This window comes from Heteronotia binoei, chromosome 3 (genome assembly GCF_032191835.1).
Source record: "Heteronotia binoei isolate CCM8104 ecotype False Entrance Well chromosome 3, APGP_CSIRO_Hbin_v1, whole genome shotgun sequence".
Taxonomy (NCBI): domain Eukaryota; kingdom Metazoa; phylum Chordata; class Lepidosauria; order Squamata; family Gekkonidae; genus Heteronotia; species Heteronotia binoei.
The window spans coordinates 148,374,611-148,393,624 of NC_083225.1; the positions used below are offsets into that span (position 1 = coordinate 148,374,611).

Below are 19,014 nucleotides of genomic sequence, written 5' to 3' on the forward strand. Positions count from 1 at the left end.
TTGACAATTTCATATGTTCCAAAACTATAGCAAAAGTTTTTCTTCCCTTTTTGTGACCATTTTCATAATCCAGGGGTAACCCCAACTCTGGTAATCTCTTCTCGGAGCTCCAATCTTGTGTACAATTTAATGTTTTCTTTTTTAAAATTCATATCTGTTGCAACAAAGTTAAAAGCCTCTCATGAACCTCTAGGTGCACGCTTTCTATATGGATGTGCACTAGCCTGAATCATGAGAAGTGATCAATAGGTTTATATTGTGGATTTGTGTTCTGCATAATGTATGGTGTATGAAATCTGCCCTTTAACATTGGAAGGGTAGAGACCTTATCAAACTGAAACTCCATGTGAGGAGGAGAAAGTCTCCAGCCCAAAGCAAGTGTGGTAATTTAGCTAATGTGTGCAACCCTATCTCAACAGGGTTGGACTCAAGTTATGGCAATTTGTGGACAGCCAAGGAAAGCTTTAAAGGGGAAAAGCACCTACCATTGTTTGTTTCTCCAAGTATGTTTTCTAGGCACTTCCATATCTACCCAGAGGTCCTGAAATTTGCCTGGCCATGTCTCATTGATGTTGGAAAGAAGCAGGGGCGTAGCTACGGCTTTGGGGGCCCGGGGCCCAAGATTTATGTGGGCCCCCCTACGTGTGCGCACACCACCGGAAACAGGAAGTGACGTCACTTCCGGTGACATCATGCCACCACCGGAAACAGGAAGTGACATCACTTCCTGTGACATCATTTCCCCCCGCGCCACCTGCCAGAAGCAGGAAGTGACATCACTTCCTGTGGCATCACTTCCCCCAAATGACATCATTTCCCCCAAATGCCACTGCCGGAAACAGGAAGTGACTTCACAGCACTTCCTGTGACGTCCCCCAAAATCCCCCAAATATCACCGCCGGAAACAATTTTGTTCTCAATTCCTGTATATACTTCATCAGTATATGGGGTAAGGCACTTTCTCAACTGTGCTGCATAATGCAGCCTATTTATTTTGTCCTGTTTGCTCTGTTGGCTCTATCTGCGCCACCCTCATCACTTTCGGGGTGTGGATCCCCCAGTGGGGTGGGCTCCCGACTCCCTCCGCCGGCTGTTTCTGATAGCCCTGCGCCCCCTCTTTCATTTGATATGTGTCCCGTGCGGGTGCCACCCTCCCGCCGGGAGATGCCGCAAAATGAGCCCCCTTGAGGCTTATGGCGGCAGGGCTCGGGGGAAGCGAGCTAGACTGCTGTTCTTTTGAGGGGTTATAGAGTGTTTCGAGCCCGTCCCTGTGGCATCGGTCCCATTGTTGTGGGACCCAGGGGGGCGGCGCAGCGGCCCACCGAAGCAGCCTGTCACTAATAACACAGGTCGAGATGCAGGACAGGAACCCGGAAGTGACCGACAGGCTGCTTCAGCGTGCCGCTGCGCCGGCCCCCTGGGCCCCACAACGATGGGACCGATGCCACAGGGACGGGCTCGAAACACTCTATAACCCCTCAAAAGAACAGCAGTCTAGCTCGCTTCCCCCGAGCCCTGCAGCCATAAGCCTCAAGGGGGCTCATTTTGCGGCATCTCCCGGCGGGAGGGTGGCACCCGCACGGGACACATATCAAATGAAAGAGGGGGCGCAGGGCTATCAGAAACAGCCGGCGGAGGGAGTCGTGAGACCACCCCACTGGGGGATCCACACCCCGAAAGTGATGAAGGTGGCGCAGATAGAGCCAACAGAGCCAACAGGACAAAATAAATAGGCTGCATTATGCAGCACAGTTGAGAAAGTGCCTTATCCCATATACTGATGAAGTAAATACAGGATCTGAGAACAAAATTGCACCAGAAGACACAAACACAAAGCTCCCTTACACTGAATCAGTGCTTGGGTCCACCAAAGTCAGTATTGTCTAATCCAGTCACAAACACAAAGCTCCCTTACACTGAATCAGTGCTTGGGTCCTGTCAAGGAAGAAACCTCATGATTTGGCAAGAGCCTGAAGATGGAAAGCAAAGGAGAAAAAAGAGGCAAAGATGAAGCCAAGGCCTCATGCTCATTCTACACAGATCATTGTGGGTGATGTCAGGGAACGAAGGGAGGAGGAAACGAGGCCTGTGTGCTGGCCTCATTTATTATTAATTGAATTTCTGCACATGAGCAAATTCTTTGCCTTCAGGGCTTCTTTTGTAGCAGGAGCTCCTTTGCATATTAGGCCACACCTCCATGATGTATCCAGTCCTCCAAGAGCTTATAGGGCCTACTGTAAGCTCTTGAAGTTTTGGCTACATCAGGGGAGTTTGGCCTAATGTGCAAAGGAGCTCCTGCTACAAAAGAAGCCGTGCTTGCCTTGATGCTCCAAGGAGGCTGTTCCATCCCACACTTCTTTCTTTTTTTGTTTTCAAGTCATCGCTGATGGCAACCGCACAGAGTTGTCAGGCAAGGGATGTACAGAGGTGGCTTGCCATTGCCTGCCTCTCTGTAGCAACACTGGACTTCCTTGGTGGTCTCCCATCTAAGAGCCAGATGGTGTAGCTTCTGAGATATGATGAGAGGGAGATAGCCTGGGCTGTCCAGGTCATGGCCCTCCCCCCACTAAAAAAAGCAAAGGTAGTCCCCTGTGCAAGCAAGCACCAGTAGTCGCTGACTCTGGGGTGATGCCGCTTTCACAACATTTTCTTGGCAGACTTTTTACATTGTACTTTTCACAATGCTTGCCATTGCCTTCCCCAATCATCTACACTTCTCCCCAGCAAGCTGAGTACTCATTTTGCCGACCTCGGAAGGATGGAAGGCTGAGTCAACCTCGAGCTGGCTACCTGAACCAGCTTTCGCTGGGATTGAACTCAGGTCCTGAGCAGAGAGCTTGAACTGCAGGACTGCAGCTTACCACTCTGTGCCACGCCCCCCACCCCACTACTGGAGGAGTTTAAAAAAAATTGCTAACAGCTAGATCAAAATAGTTTTATGTATTAAAATATCACTGCTATCTATAGCTGCAATATATTAATATCCAGAATTCATTAAAAAAAACTTTAGTCCTTCCCCCCCCCCCCCCAGTTATGAACAATGTGCAGCCAATACAGCTTCCGTTATATGTCTGCAATGAAAACTATCAGAGACTTACTCAAAAAGAAGTTAGTCATTGCCACAGCAGATCAACATAATGGCACATCAGCATTTTTTAAAAAACTACTGCTGAGCAGTGTTCCCTCAACTTAGAGTGAACTAACTAACTCAGCTTAGTGCCAGCTAGCTCACAGATTTTTAGCCTTCAGCTCCCACATTTTTCTCTTAGCTCAGGAAGAATGACCCCAGAGCACACTAATTTATGCAATGGCTCACAACTTCAATGCCAGTAGCTTGCGAAGTAGAATTTTTGCTCACAAGACTGCAAGTTGACACATCGGTTTTTCATAAAGCTGTGTAAACCTCGCTTCAGTTCAGCTCGTCCCCCCCCCCTCCAGACTTCGAGAAGGAGGAGTGGGCCGGAGACGACCGTTTCCTTTAAACACACAGTTCCATACATTGTTCTCCCCTCCTCCATGTGCGCACCAGCCTCCTTCTCCCGCGGCGGGGGGAGGGGAGTGGACGGCAACCGCCAACCGCAGGAGAAGCCCGAGAAGGAGGCTGGTGCGCACGCGCGCCTTCTGAGGCGAGGGAGCGAAAGAGAGGAGAAGCGACAAGCCTTTCCCGCGCTTTGCTTTCATTCAGCTCGTCGATTGTGTGAGAGAGTGAGGAGGAAAAAAGGGGGGGAAGGGAAGGGAACGAGGAGCCCCGACGTGCGTGCACGCGCCCCTCCCCACCCCCCTTTTTTTGCCATGTGCGCGCGCTCCCCCTCGCTGTCGGGCGCCGCGGGCGCCTCCATTCTTTTTCTCCCCCCCCCCCTTTCAGCGCAGCAACGTCACGTCGTCACGGCCATTGTTTGGGGGGCCCCCTTGCCAACGCGTGGACCCCCAGACCTGGGGCGGACCGCCCTTGCCGCCCCCCCCTCCCTACGCGTCTGGAAAGAAGGCCTCCCCCAGATCCCCACCCAAACTGAGTTGTGGAGAAAACTCATTTCCAGGGAAATTCCTCTGCCTAGCAAAAGGCTAGTTGCCCCAGCTGATCACAACAGCAGCCCCATTGCTACTTCCAAGCTGTGTTTCCAGAAAAATAATTACTTTTGGATGCAATAAAAACAGATTTCCCTGTGAAAAGATTGTCATGCATAGAGCACGCAAACTTTCCATGAACTCAAGAAAGAAGACCTTTTGTTACACTAAGGGAGGGGGGGAACAAGGAATTAGTCAGGAAATGGTTTTTCTATTGTAAATAATGTGGCCAAATGTGGACTGCCCGCAACTGGCAATGTTTTCAAGTATGTCTGAATATGTGTATCTTAAACACCCAGACTACAACAAGGTGTTTGCCATAAAGGCACATGAGTTGATCCAGATTAGCATGTCACTTGCATACGTCCCTTATTATTGCTTATGTGTTTTAGAAATTGAGATGAATTCTTGTATCCTTGCATCATAGCTAGTAATGTTTCATTGATAAAGAAATAAGTTCCCTAGGATCCTTCCAAGATTTATGTTCACAAATCTACTTTGTGAGCTGCTGGCATTAAAGTTGTGAGCGAGTGATTTGGCCACTGTATACATTGTTTTGCTTTGGGGCCATCCTTTCTGAGCTAAGACAAAAATGTGTGAGCTGGACGCTAAAGAACTGAACTAGCTCACACTAATTCAGCTTAGAGGGAACACTATTGGCAGCCTAATTTACCCGCCTCATGTTCATGACTCCATTCCTGATATTGTTCAATAAACAGATGTACTCTCGCACAGCTATGTCTCTATTTTAATGGAGTTAGGTAAACAAGAGTCTATACTCACCATCTTGTTACTAACTTCAGTGGTCTTATGTACTGGTCTCACACACTGGGAGGAGACTAAATGGATCTTCCAAAATCTGCATAGTTGTGCTCTAGCAAGTCTCTGCTGGGTTCACAACCTCTCGGATTACTGCTGCGTGGTAAATCATGCATGATGGAGAGAGGCGATAGTGAATGAGAGTTTCCAGAATAAATAGCAGAAAGGACATGATTTTGTGGCATTGTTGTTTTGGCTGCTGTGGAGGTGGTCTGTGTGGAGTGTTCCACCTAATAAAAAGTACATGTGGATTCAAACCTCCATAACAGAGTTATGAGGAGGGTGGTAGTTACAGGACTCCTGTTGAACAAACACAGTCCTCCATATAGTGAAAGGTGCTGTCTTGCTACTGTTCCTTCTGGTGCTGTGTTTTATGGGTGGGTGATGATGGCATAAAGACATCAGGGAGATATGCTAGCATCACCATGCATCGACTGGTTGCTTCCTCATATAGCTAACATGGGGGTGTTAATACTGACATGCTGCTCTATGATTGGTGGATACTGGCAGTATTGCTATGAGCTGCTTTGCAGTTGTTAGGTTTTCAGCTCTTTGGAACTAGTTGGGTCTTTGAGGGCATTTTACTTCTCTGCTGAGGTTGCTGTGGGAACACCACACCAGCATCAGTGACACACTAGTACCTAGAGCTCACCATACAGCTGTTAACTACTTATAATAAACACTGTAGAAAATAACAGCACAATAGAATACCTAATATAGATCCAGCTTGATAAGACAATCACACAAGTTATTTCTTGTCTGAGATAATAAAAGTTTAATACCATGCCCCATATCCCAATTAATAGTATTTTATCAATGCATAATAACTGATAAACCAAACTGTGCACACCATACTTCCAACTAATGGAACATTAGACATGGATCTCAGCTCAGCCCTGGCCTTTACTGATAAGCTTACACATGCTCATTGATTTGTTACCTAGTTTTAAAAATAGAGGAAAAAAGGACTTCCTTCAGAGTTGTAATGAAATGAGATATAAATTCTGTAATGTAATTGCTGACCCTCCCCAAATTGCTATATGAATAGAATTCCAGCAGTATACTGTGACTGAAGTTTTACGAAGCCACTACCTCATTTTTACATAATATTTCCACTTCACTGAAAATATAATGAGCAGCACAGTCAATGCCTGAATAGTATGAATTCTGCACTGAATTCTTTTAACTGCAATTAGTTTCCTTTATAATGAACACACCCATATTTCTGACTCTTTTGCTTTTGGTTTTCTGAGTAGTTTTCTTGCCCAACCACTTGAACCAACTTTGAAAAGCCACATTCACCACTCAGCTCTTGTAAATAAAATTTAAAAATTATGGATGACACTTTGGACTATTTTCTAGATAGAGGTTTAATGCTAAAGGTGTATTCTGCTGTACAAAAGAAGAGTTGTTTTTATATCCTGCTTTTCTCTATCAAAGGAGTGGAGAACCAAACCTGGTTCCCTGGATTACAGTCCGACACTTTTAACCACTATGTCACGCTGGTTCTCAAAAGAGATACCCTGTGTCTGGGGAAGCCTTATAACCAGAGACTCAATAAGAGATGCAACATTTAAATGTGAATGCACGATTTTAAAACAATTCAGCTTTCCTTACAGGTGCCACTGTGGGAACAACTGGGGACACGAAGAGCTGGTGTTGGTGTAGTATGGTGGCCAGAGAGGCAGACAAAGATCAGAGAGACCCAGTTTGAAATCTCCAGTTCTTGGAAGCTCACTGGGTGATCTTGGGCCAGTAATTCTCTCTCAAGACTAACCTACGTCATAAGGTAGTTGTTGTGAAGGTAAAATTTAGGAGAGGATATTGAGCTGTAAGCTATTTCAGTTCCCACTGAGAAACATGGGATTATAAAGATCTAAATAAATACCACACACTGACTGAAATTTGATTGTACAGCCAGGGCTTAACTAAAATTACTTTGTAGGCTGCAACCAATCTATGATCTACCAATTGTCCATACTTTATTTTGAAGTTTAACAAAGGCAGGACATCATAACACCATGGAACACTACTATATGGGGTATAAGGTGCCCCTTTTGAAAAAGATCAAGCAATGTAATGGAAAATGCATTAAAAGATTACTACAAAGGCCAATATCAAACAAAGCACAATAAGTAGGCAAGTCAGCTGCCTTTTCAAAAAGGTCATGACATGTAGAAGGATGAACAAGCCAAAAAATACCTTTGCTTTTAAGGTGAGTGAAGCAGTGAGGCCTTGTGTGCCCTTGTATAAAACTTCCTTTGTGGCCTGCTTATTCTCATTTGTTCTTGTTTACTCTGGAACCTCATGACAGCAGTCACACTCCACATCATTTAATAAATCCAGGGTTCATTTATCTATATACAGTGATGCATCCTGATTTTTAAGCAGATCATGTGTTACGAAGTTCCAGCAACCCCTTATAATGTGTGGCTTGCTTGCAGATGTTCCATTCTGTAGACAAGATATGAAACAGTGGCCACAGGTTTCCAGAACAGCTGCATACTATTAGGCAACTACTGCATTTAGTTTGAACAGGCTTGGGATATTTTTCTCGGAAAAGCAACAATGAAAAAAACGTTGATTCTGCTGCTTCCCCATCCAAACAAAAAAAGTTCTGTATTTTTTTGAAGGGCAAGCAGCTGTTCTCAACAGCATATCAATGGCATATTTATTCCTAAAACCTTTATCAATTTCACAAAGAACCTACTTTTAAGTCTTGGACATTTTTAAAGGGAAAAAAACACAGTCCTGAAAAAAGAGTCCTGTGGCACAGAATGGTAAAGCTGCAGTATTGCAGTCAGAGGCTCTCTGCTCACAACTTGAGTTCAATCCCGGCAGAAGCTGGGTTCAGGTAGCTGGCTCAAGTTGACTCAGCCTTCCATCCTTCCGAGGTCGGTAAAATGAGTCCCCAGCTTGCTGGGGGGAAAGTGTAGATGACTGGGGAAGGCAATGGCAAACCACCCCGTAAAAAAGTCTGCCGTGAAAACGCTGTGAAAGAAACGTCACCCCAGAATCAGAAACGAATGGTGCTTGCACAGGGGACTTGAAAAAAAAAAAGTCTGCAAGTCAGTTATACCAAAACAACTGTTTTTCCTTATACCAAGGTAAGTGTTTTTCAAGTCTTCTCAGATATGACAGCTCTTCCTTCTAACCTTTATATCCTGGTACAAAAGGAACTGGTAGCCGAGAGCTGGTTTTGTGTCGTGGTTATGTGTGTGGACTGTAATCTGGGAGAACTGGATTTGATTCCCCACTCCTTCACGTAGATCAGCTGAGTGACCTTGAGTCAGTCACAGTCTCAAGAGCAGCCCCACCTACCTCAAGGGTGTCTGCTGGGGGAAAAGGAAGGGAAAGGAGATTGTAAGCCGCTCTGAGACTTCAAGTGAAGGAACACTGTAAACCACTCTGAGACTTCAAGTGAAGGGCAGGGTATAAATTCAGTCTCTTCTTCTCTTCTAAATGCTAGATGGAGGGGGTAGCTTCTTTCCCTTCCAAATAATGAAGACTATCTGTTCCAGGACAACTAACAGAATACCATCCCTGGGGCCTACAAGCTTCCCTGGATCCAGAAATATAATGGGGCAACTTGTGGGTAGAGATGGGCACAAACTGGATATAGTTTGTGATGAATTCTGGCTGGTTCATGGTTCACAAGCTGAAGTGTGTGGCAGGTCAACCGGCATGAACTTTCAAGCAATTCCTGGAGGTTCATGAATGGATACATTTCCAGAGAGACTATCTACACTTAATCAAAATGTTTACTAAACTTCAAAGCAATAGGGGGCAGAATTCTCCAGCCTTGGAAACATCAATAGGGGCCCTCCAAAGCTGGCTGCAGTAACAGAGTTCCTGTTCTGTTCTATGGGATCAGAATGCTATATATACACCCTCACAGCTCAGCTTCAGACCCTCTCCACTGTTGGGTGTTGGCAGTTAGAGAGGCTGGAAACTTGTTAAAAACTGAACACATTCATTTATTCCTGACTGTGAATACTTCTCCCCTGCTAGGGTTTGAGTATTAGGTGGACTCAGGGCTCTGAGCCGTCCTGTCTGTCTGCTCAAGCTGAACAGAAGGGCTTAGCCACTGGATGCCTCAGCTGAGGACCCTCATTTTAGAACTAGTTTTAAAATTCTTACAAGGCAGACTTCTCAAAGAGGCTTAAACTTTCCAGATTTGGCTACATGCTACAAAGCTACAATAATAGCAATGATAATTAAACTTCTTCAGAAATCAGAACAGGAAGATTGGACTACCTCGTTGTCAATGTATACAGCTCCAGCATCTATTAAAGAAATCATTTGGTCAACAGCAAAATCACGTCCTCCCTCTGTAAGGAATAACACCTTTCTAAAACCTTTTCTTGGAATATGGGACATTCTCAGGAAAAAATTACTTCCATTTCCAGATTCTCATCATTTTCATTCCAAAGCTGGTTTCCTCCAGGCAATGAAACAAAGGTTGCAGAAATCTGGAGACAAGCAGGACTAACAAGACTAGTAGATATAGCTAATAATTCTGGATTATTACCTAAAAATATATTGGAAAGAAAACTGCAACAGATTCCTTGGTATTTTTATTTGCAGCTTCAACATATCTCTTCTACTCTCAACTTGAAAAAAGTAATGTCATCTCCTCACTCTGATTTTGAACTACTTCTTAAACAACTGGACTATAATCACAAAGGCATAATTTCTAAAACTTATGCTATATTGATTTCTCTGGATAGTGTTCAACGTTTACCATGCCAGTCAAAATGGCAACATGACTGTGGGATAGCTCTCAGCAATGACCAATGGGACAAGATCTGGTTCTCTAATTTGTTCTGCAGCAAACTGGTTCAAAATTAATATCTTACAAAATTATAACACAGTGGTACCTTACACCTAAAAGACTATCCTTAATATCATCTAACCCTCTCCATTATGCTGGAAAAACTGTGGTGAAGTTGGTGATTTTGCCCACTGCTGGTGGAAGTGTCCTCGTATTACTTCATTCTGGCATGAGATTTTACAACAAATCAAAATTATAATGGGATATGAAATTTCATTACTTCCTCAACTGATCTTCCTGGACATCTGGAAAATTCCAACAGTACCTCAATTTAGGCGAGCACTGATAGCTAACATGCTGATAGCAGCAAAAACCCTAACTGCTTCAAAATGGAAATCACCTCAAGTTCCATCAGTCTCCAGCTGGTTATCCAAGGTTTGGGGCATTCTTATACTAGAAGAAATTACAGTTCATATCTAACATTCAAACTCAGACAATGATAACTCGAAATTCACAGAGAAATGGTTTCCTTTTATTGAGTTCATTACAGCAAATGACATTCAACCACACAAACCAGAATATCTTGATCTTCTCTACTTATAAGTTTTTAATATTTTCCTTCAGTTGTGTTTTTTTTTTGTTTCTTTTCTATTTACTAAAACTTTTATTTCTCTCTTTTTCTACCTTCCTTTTCTTTTATTGTGCTAGTCGTGGATCGCACTTAATTATAATTACCAGATAGTAAATTTTGGGATAACCTGTAATAGTTTGCATAGAGAATATTTAGGCAGTTAAGAATTCATAGCAATGCATAATTAATAGTTTAATGATAATATGGGTTCAATTAGATTAACTGTGTTTTGATACAGGAATTATTGTCTTAATCTTTTGTTTTCATCTTGACCTCTCTCCTTGGATAGAAAATGGTCTATATATCTAGATACATCTTTATAATTTAAAATCCTTACTCGATATTTTGTTGTATGCATGTAAGTATTTATGCTTGTTTACAGTTTAATTAACTGTATATAAATATTGATATTAACTTGTATATTTTTTAAAAAATCAATAAAAAATATAAAGAGGACCCTCATTTATACCCTCCCACACCATCTGATTGTGAACATCTCTGTGTTCTATGAGGGTAAAAGTGGGTGCAAATAGTGCTTGTTGGGAGGGGGGGATTCTCCACCTCCTGTATACCATAGTCCCTAGTCCCTGGACACCAAACCCATCCTGCCATTCCACATGCAGAGTGTCATCAGGGGTCACATGCAGGGTGTCATCAGGGGTCTTGGGGCCTCCTTCCCCTGATCTGTTCTTGAGGCTCTCCACAGAGGCAAAAGAGCTGGTAGCACATACCAGACACTAATAATGGCTAACACTCTTTGGACAGAGGGACTCTGACAGCAGTAATTCAGAGGGTGGGGGGAAGCATCCTCCCCTTCCATGTCCCAGTTCCCTGCTGCTGCTCCCATCTTGAGTATATCCCTCTGTGGCCTCTCCCAGCCCAGTGTCAGAAAGGAGATATGGGCCCCATTTCCGCAAAACATCACCCTCATGATACAGAGTAGACTAAGCGGGGAGGTGGAAAACAGCAACATCATCTGTAGCTACATGGTCCTGGATGCCAGCATGCTGCCAGCAGTGAAAGCTGTGCACCTCAAGGGTATCATCTGCCTGGCACACTGCCTAGGTGAAGGATGCTCTGGGATGGGGAGCCCTGTCAAGGCTACCTGGGATGCTAGCCCCTCAAGATATAATCCTTGCTCAAAACCTGCCAACACCTGGCCACCCACAACTTGCACAGCATCAAGTCTGCCCATCTGTGCAGAAGAGGCAGGGGAAGGAGGATGAGCCTGAACACTGACTGATTCTGGACTTACCTACTTGCTGGAACTTCACCTACTCCATGATTGCACATTTGGTAAAGCACAAGAGTGTAGTGAAGGATGTCATCTTCTCCATGACCATCCTGCATGGGAAGGAGAAGCCCATGATCAGCTCCAATGATTGGACTTGCTTCCAATGTCTGGTTGGGGGTGCAGCCTGAGATGAAGTTTCCCTGTGAGTTTGATGTCACTGGCTTGTTCCTGAACTGTTCTATGGACTCCTGTAACTGCAGCTGTCTTTTCTAGAGAGAGCACCGGGGAGACCTTGCCAGGGGTGGGGTGTGTGTCTGTAAATGTCCACCCCAGCTTGGAGAGACTGTAGAAGAGCAGGCAGCAGGTTGAGGTTCCCTTTGTGTTTAGAGTGTGTGTAGCTTACAGGGGATCCATTCTATACACTTTGGAACTTGCATCTGACATTTCTTCCAAAAGCACTTTCCTGGGGGCATCTTCTTTGGGGGGCATAACTCACACCTCCTAAGTCCAATCTGCACATAACTTGAGAGATCATGTAGAAGAGCATCAAGGAGAGGTCTCCTGTCAGTTTGATATCTCTAGCATGCACAAAGTCTATTCTATACAATCCTGAACCTGTGCCTGCCATTTCTTCTTTGGGAACCATAACTCAGACCCCTTAAATCCAATCTTCACTGTTAACTACTGAGTACAACACATAGGAATTCAACCAGAAACATGCTTTTTTAGCAACTACACACTAAGACAACATAGTGGGGTCAATTCATGCAATAGAAACACACACCCCCGATTCCCATATCAAATCACAGCAGTCAGGTTTCGCGCCAAGACCACTAATTGGTTGCTGTTCTAAATTCAAATATATCAGAGTCCATAGCATTTCCTGCGGTTGCCTGGATGCCCGTGAAAGCTACTGCGAAGCAGTACATTTATTATATAATGCCGCTCCCCCGCTGGTTCCAAAGTACTTAACGCATATAGTCCTCTAGGTACTCTGTTCGGCGGTGTTTCCTCTATGAGCATCGAGGCTTGGCCAGAGGAGGAGGTGTCGTAAGAGCTGAGCCTTGTGTGGCTGTGACGTGGAAACAGGAATGCTTGGTGGAGACTGGGAATCTGGAACCCCGCCAGGAACTCCAGCAGCTAGAGGCAGAGGGTCTGCTTCTCTGGGTGCTGACTTGTCCCCCATCTGTGGCAACACTGGCTCCTCTCAGTCGCTGTCCCCCTCGGTAGTTTCCAGGCTCTTGGGCTCCTCTGGAAGCAGCCTATGGCGCAGCTAGTCATTGTGCTGGCAGAGCAGTTGGCCCCCTTTGGTTGAAACTTCATATGAACAGGGGCCAATAACCAATGACATGGATCACCCTGGCCTGACCCATTCTGGCCTGCTGGTGTAGTTCCAGGTATATACGGGGTCACCTGGGTGCTTCTTGACTCACTGGGTTTGGGTGCTGTTCCAGAGCCCGGTTGGAGTGGTCCAAATGTGTTGTGAGGTGCCACCCCATGAGGAACTCTTCTGGGCTGTAGCCGGTGGCCGTACTCTGAGTTATTTGATGGGCGAACAAAAATACAGCAAGCCTGTGGGCCCAGTCCCCATAGATGATCCTGCTTAGGTACTCCTTGGTTGTGCGCACCATTCTCTCAAACTGCTTGTTAAGTGGTGGGGTGGAAAGGAGCGGACTGAATGTGGTTAATTAGATAGTGTCCCAAGAACTCCTGGAACTCCCCAGATGTAAAAGCAGTTCCATTATCTGTGATGATCATGTCGGGCAGACCGTGAGTGCTAAAGACTTGTCTAAGGACCCAGATGTTGGCTCGTGCTGAAGTGCAGGCAGCAGGTATCACCTCCAACCATTTGGTGTAGGAGACCACCAATATGAAAAATATCTGGCCGTGGAAGGGGCCGGCAAAGTCTAAGTGCAGTCTCACCCAAGGTGTGTGTGTGGACTCCCACCTGTGTACTGGGGCGCTCGGGGGATCCAATCTCGTAACCTGGCAGGCCTGGCACCTCTTTACCCATGCCTTGATCTCTTTGTCCATTCCTGGGCCACCGAACATAACTCCTGGCGAGGGTCTTCATGCGCATGATCCCCACTTGCAACTCATGTAGGCCCTTGAGTACTTGTTTCCGCAGCGGTGGTGGGACCATACACGGCTTCCCCTTGTGGGCCAACAGTTTGTCCTTGTGGGAAGCGGAAGCTTTAAACTGCAGGCACGCCCAGCTGGTGGGCCATTCCCTCTGTGCCTAGTCCAGAACATGGGAGAGGATGCGGTCCCAGGCTGTGTGTTTGGCGACATCCACAGAGTGCAGGCAGTGTCTCAATCAACAAGATCTGGTGTACTGGGGCCAGGTCGTTGGAGCTGAGCGACAGGCAGCTGAAAGCATCCGCGCGACCCATAGACTTCCCAGAGTGGTAAACTAGGTTGTACCGGTAGGTGCCCAGAAAAATATCCCAGTGGAGGACCTGTGGTGACAGCATCTGCAGGGTCTGCCAGTCCAGGGCAAGCAGTCCAAGCAGCGGATTGTGGTTCATAGCAATGGTGAAGGGCCACCCATATAAGTAGTCGTGGAACTTCCATACCCCCACCATAATGGCGAGCGCTCCTTTGTCGATTTGGGAGTAGTTGCACTCTGCCAGTGACAAAGTGCATGAGTAGTAGGCCATGGGTACCTCCCGGCCATCTGGCAACTGATGTCCCAGCACAGCCCCAATGCCATAGGGAGATGCGTCATAGACAGGGGCCATGGGCAAGTTCTCGTCAAAATGGTGTAGGACTTCGTTTGAAAGCAGAATGTCCTTGACAGCCTGGAACGTGGCCGCCTGTTTCTTTCCCTAGACTCATGGAGCCTCGTGCGGGTCTCCACAGCTGCCGCAGGAAGCTGAGGCTAGCTTGTCCAAAGGGCATGTCGTGGTCGCCGGGCCTTTAGAGGCAGAGGATGCAGTGGCCTGATGCACTGCTGTCACTGAGCGGTTGCTGAGGACTGCTTGAATGCAGTGGCGTGTTGGGAGTGCTTTTGTCAGGATGAGGTCATCCTGCATGAGGAGCTTGCAGTGCAATTTGTCGGCCCAGATCTCCACCAAAAAACCGTCCAGGAGGGTCTCATCCAGGTTCGGGAACCTGCAGTACAGGGTGAGGCCTTACCTTGCAGCAAGGTAGACAGCTGCAAACTCAGCAGAGTTCTGTTGCCAGGTGTAGAACTTGTGCAAGCGTGCCAATCGGGTTGGCTGGGGTGCCTAATGGTTAATGACTGCCCAGATCAGACCCTCGTACAAGGTGACTTTGAGAGTGGTTGGAGCAATGAGGCATTTTACCAGCTGCACGCTGAGCAGGAGTGATTTCTTGTCCGCCTCATAAGAACATAAAAACATGAGAAGCCATGTTGGATCAGGCCAATGGCTCATCCAGTCCAACACTCTGTGTCACACAGTGGCCAAAAAACCTCAAGTGCCATCAGGAAGTTCACAAGTGGGGCTAGAAGCCCTTCCACTTTGCCCCCCCTAAGCACCAAGAATACAGAGCATCACTGCCCCAGACAGTTCCAACAATATGCTGTGGCTAATAACCACTTTAGAACCTCTGCTCCATATTTTTATCCAATCCCTTCTTGAAGCTGGCTATGCTTGTAGCTACCACCACTTCCTGTGGCAGTGCATTCTCATCCTCAATCTTGTGGGAAACTATGCAGTACTTCAGCCGATCCATCCAGGTTTCCCACAGGTCTGAGCAAGCGGGGTCGAACTCCAGCAGATGTTGTCCTGGAGCAACAGTCATGAAGCCAGCTCCGATGCATTGCTAGTAGAGTGGGGGGCACTGGAGCTCGGTGCATGTTGTGTGACTGAGCGATAGGCTGACTCAACAGGATCCCACCTTTGTTGCCAGTGTTAAATACTGGATTCAACACATAGGAGTTCAACCAGGTACATGCTTTATTAGCAACTACACATTAAGACATGGTGGGGACCCCGCTTATATTCATGCAATAGAAACACCCCCCTGATTCCCATACCAAATCATGGCTGTCAAGTTTCTTGCCAAGACCACTCATTGGTTGCTGTTCCGAGTTCAAATGTATCAAAGTCCATAGTGTTTCCTGCAGTTGCCCGGATGCTCACAAAAGCTACTGCAAAGCAGTAAATCTGTTTCTAGTATTTAAGATTATCTTCCAGGAATATCTATATTTGGCTCACAGAATGCTAGGTTTCTTAAGCCAGTGCTCAAAGTTTAATTTTGAAATGCTGAAATACTAAGTGCTAGAGAAATCTAGGTAGCACACAATTTTAAAAAACCCATAAAATATAAATCTGGATCTGTGGCAAAACTTAATATATTACTTGAAAGCAACATTTTAAACCAGGGGTGTCAAACATGCGGCCTATGAGATAGACTGGCCCACTCAGCTCTCACTGATTGAGCACACACACACACACACACAATCCTCTTTCCCCTGTTAAAGATTTACTGCCAATGCTGTTGAGGTCAGCAGTTGGTTGGCAGCTCCACATGACTGGCTTTTTCCAGCAGCTGTGATCAACTATTTACTTCCTCTTTTCCCGTGCAAATCCCATCCCCCCAATGCTTGGGTCTGCCTCCCCTTTGCCTTGTGTGTGTGAAGCAAAGTTTGAGTCCAGCAGCACTTTAAGACCAACAAAGTTTTCTTCAAGGTATGAGCTTTCCTGTGCCTTGTATATGTGTTCTGATGAGCTTGTTATGCTGCAGTTCTCCCGGGTGCAACTGGATCCACCTCCACCTCCACCTCCTCTTCCTCTTGCCTTTTTACCACACATTTGTTTGCAAAGCTAGTCAGTGAAGTGGATTAGGCTGAGAGTGTGTGTCCAGACCATGACAACCCTGCACACTTCTTTTTATAGACTTGGGTTTTTTAATCTAATCCTCCCAGATAGTAGGCTCATACTGACCACTGTACATTGCTGTTGCTCTATTGTTGCACTACCTCACAGGAGTTGTAGTGGTTTTTCTGGAAAGACCATAGTTTTGTAAACAAACAGTTCAGTTTAGTTTTGTAGACTCCACACTCCAGGCAGCACAGGGAACATCAGAAACAAAATATTGCAAGTGTGTTAATGTTTTAAGCATGTTTGTATTTTAAGTTTAAAAAATAATATAATTGTATTTGATTGTGTCCTTTATAAAGTTTATACCTCCCTTACCTGGCACTACATTTTATGACACACATGGCCCAACCCAACAATTTATGTCAGATCCAGCCCTCATAACAAATAAGTTCAACACCCGCTAAGCTGTTTAGTATGCCATCCTCTGAACTTTAAAGAAGTCATTGTTCCATGCTGCTGGTTCCATACAGACTATAGGACGCTAGAGGGCTGCATGTTAAAGAAGTCACAATCTATTTTCAACTGGCAAACACAGATATTTTTGTAGAATTGTAAGAGATTGCAGAACAACTGAATTGAGAGGAGGAAATGCAAAAATTCATGGTGTAATGTTAGCAATGCAGCTCATATTTTGGTGTCCATACAAAAGGGACAAAAACAGAAGTGGAACTACTATAAATATGAGAAGCACATGAAAAATACAGCTGATTAAGCAGCAGCACTGGCACACCACTGTGCAATTATATTAAGTGCTAAATGATCTTCTGCTACATTAAGCAGTGTACTTATTTGATACATGATCAGTTTGTAAAAAAAAAGGAATAATTGAAAACCTGCCAAATTGGGTTTTTTGCAATAGCTTTTCTTTCCTACTCATATGCTCTCTCTCACACTTTCTGCTAAAAAAGGCTTCCATATGCAAATGCTGCTCAAAACAAATAGTCACAACAATCCCCTCATACACTATTCATCTCACACTATTTCCCACCACTAAGAGCAGTCAGAGTATTTAGTTTAAGAAGATGATGCAACAGTACCCTGCAACAATGGGTAGAAGCCAAGAGCATAGATCAAGACGCTCAGGGCATCACATCTACATCAATAGTTGCAAGTTCTGACTTGGCATCAAAATGCCCAGCACTGCCAAATACGCAGAATATTTTTTTTTTTTGGGGGGGGGGGGTTAACTAAAGAACCCTTCCCCACCCCCTCAAAATGACTACATGTAGCAGGCTGTGCATTCAGCAACTGCAGCAACTGTAGTCTATATAGATTATTCAAACACATTCTGTCTTAACCCCACAATCTCAAAATCAGGAAACGGTTCTTATGCAGGCTCAGTTAATTATGCTTTCCTTTTAATAACAGGTTTAGCATCTCACAAAGAATCTATTGAGAAGCTAGGTCCATTATGCTAGTATTGCATAAACACAGGTCTCCACCCTGAACGGAAAGGCATGTATAGAAATAGAGATGTCTTTGAAAGAAGCTGAACTGCAAGGTTTTGAGGTTAAATTGAATGCAGCAGGAGGATTCATCTAGCACACAGAAGGTTTAATATATATCAAGGTTATATGATAGTATTAAGGTCAGAAATCTTACCAAGTAAGCAAAACAGAGTAATCCTGATATACAAGTGCTGTGGTATGCTCAGGAAACAAGAGCTACCCTAAAATAGCAGCAGAATTTGGTTTGTGGTTAGGCCAAGTTCCAGATACTATCTTGCCTGAGCCTTGAGGAGGCATTCAAAACCTTTTGTTACAAAAGGAGATCTGTGGCAAAATTGCATGTGATCATCTCCTCCTGTCCAACCCCCCCCCCCCCCCCAGCTTGATTGAGATCTGAACAGTCTCACCATTTGGAAATCGCTTTGATTGAAAATTGCTTTGGTTAAAGGGCAGTTCACACCACTCATGACACACATGCCCTTTAGGTTTCATGAAAGAAGCCATGTTAAAAGGTATGAATTTAGCAGAATGGGGTAGAGATGGTTCTGTGGTCACCCCAAGTCCTGGAATGTTCTTGTCTGCCAGCTTCCTGTATACAGATATGCAGTCAAAGGCATCCACATCAATAGAAACCTCAATAATTCAAATAATTTAGATAATGAAAAGTTACTTATAGTCAAAGAACATATATAAAGTGCAAGTAGGAACCACCCCCATACAGAGTTCAATTACTCACTGCTGATAGTTCATTCTTTCAATTTCAAAGTCCAGGATGTGGTATAAAAAACCGTAGAGTAGAATAGAGTCCAATGCTCCAAATCCTCTTCTAGCCAGTGGAAAAGATGGAAGCAGCAAGGCAAAAGTACGCAACAGGGATGTGCTTAATGCCCTGTTTCACATGAGGCTTCTACGAGCTTCAAACAACAATTAACAATTCATAAGGGAGACCAACGCTCCAACCATTCTGCAGATAAGAAATGGCTGTTTCTTATCTGCAGAATGGTTATTTATTTATTTATTGCACTTATATCGCGCCCTCCCCAACGAGCTCAGGGCGGCTAACAACAGTCACAATTTGGTGACAATTCACATTGTAACAATAAAACATTGTTAAAACATTCAAATATTAAAACAATTTAAGTACAGCTCAATTTCAACTCCAATGGCGTTCTGTCTATGTCGAATTTAATTTG

At 45.0% G+C, this 19,014-nt stretch overlaps 1 protein-coding gene across 2 annotated transcripts in view; it reads right to left on the bottom strand.

Annotated features, from left to right (window-relative positions):
• Positions 1-19,014, bottom strand: part of ST3GAL6 (ST3 beta-galactoside alpha-2,3-sialyltransferase 6) — a 138,633-nt gene that overhangs the window by 101,440 nt on the left and 18,179 nt on the right. The window contains exon 1 of one of the 2 annotated variants that reach the window (XM_060234605.1): positions 5,740-5,760. The exons of the other annotated variant lie outside the window; for it this stretch is intronic. The gene's annotated coding sequence lies outside the window, so the exon portion shown is untranslated. Of the gene's footprint in view, positions 1-5,739; positions 5,761-19,014 lie in introns of those variants that run through there. 2 annotated transcript variants of the gene reach the window in all.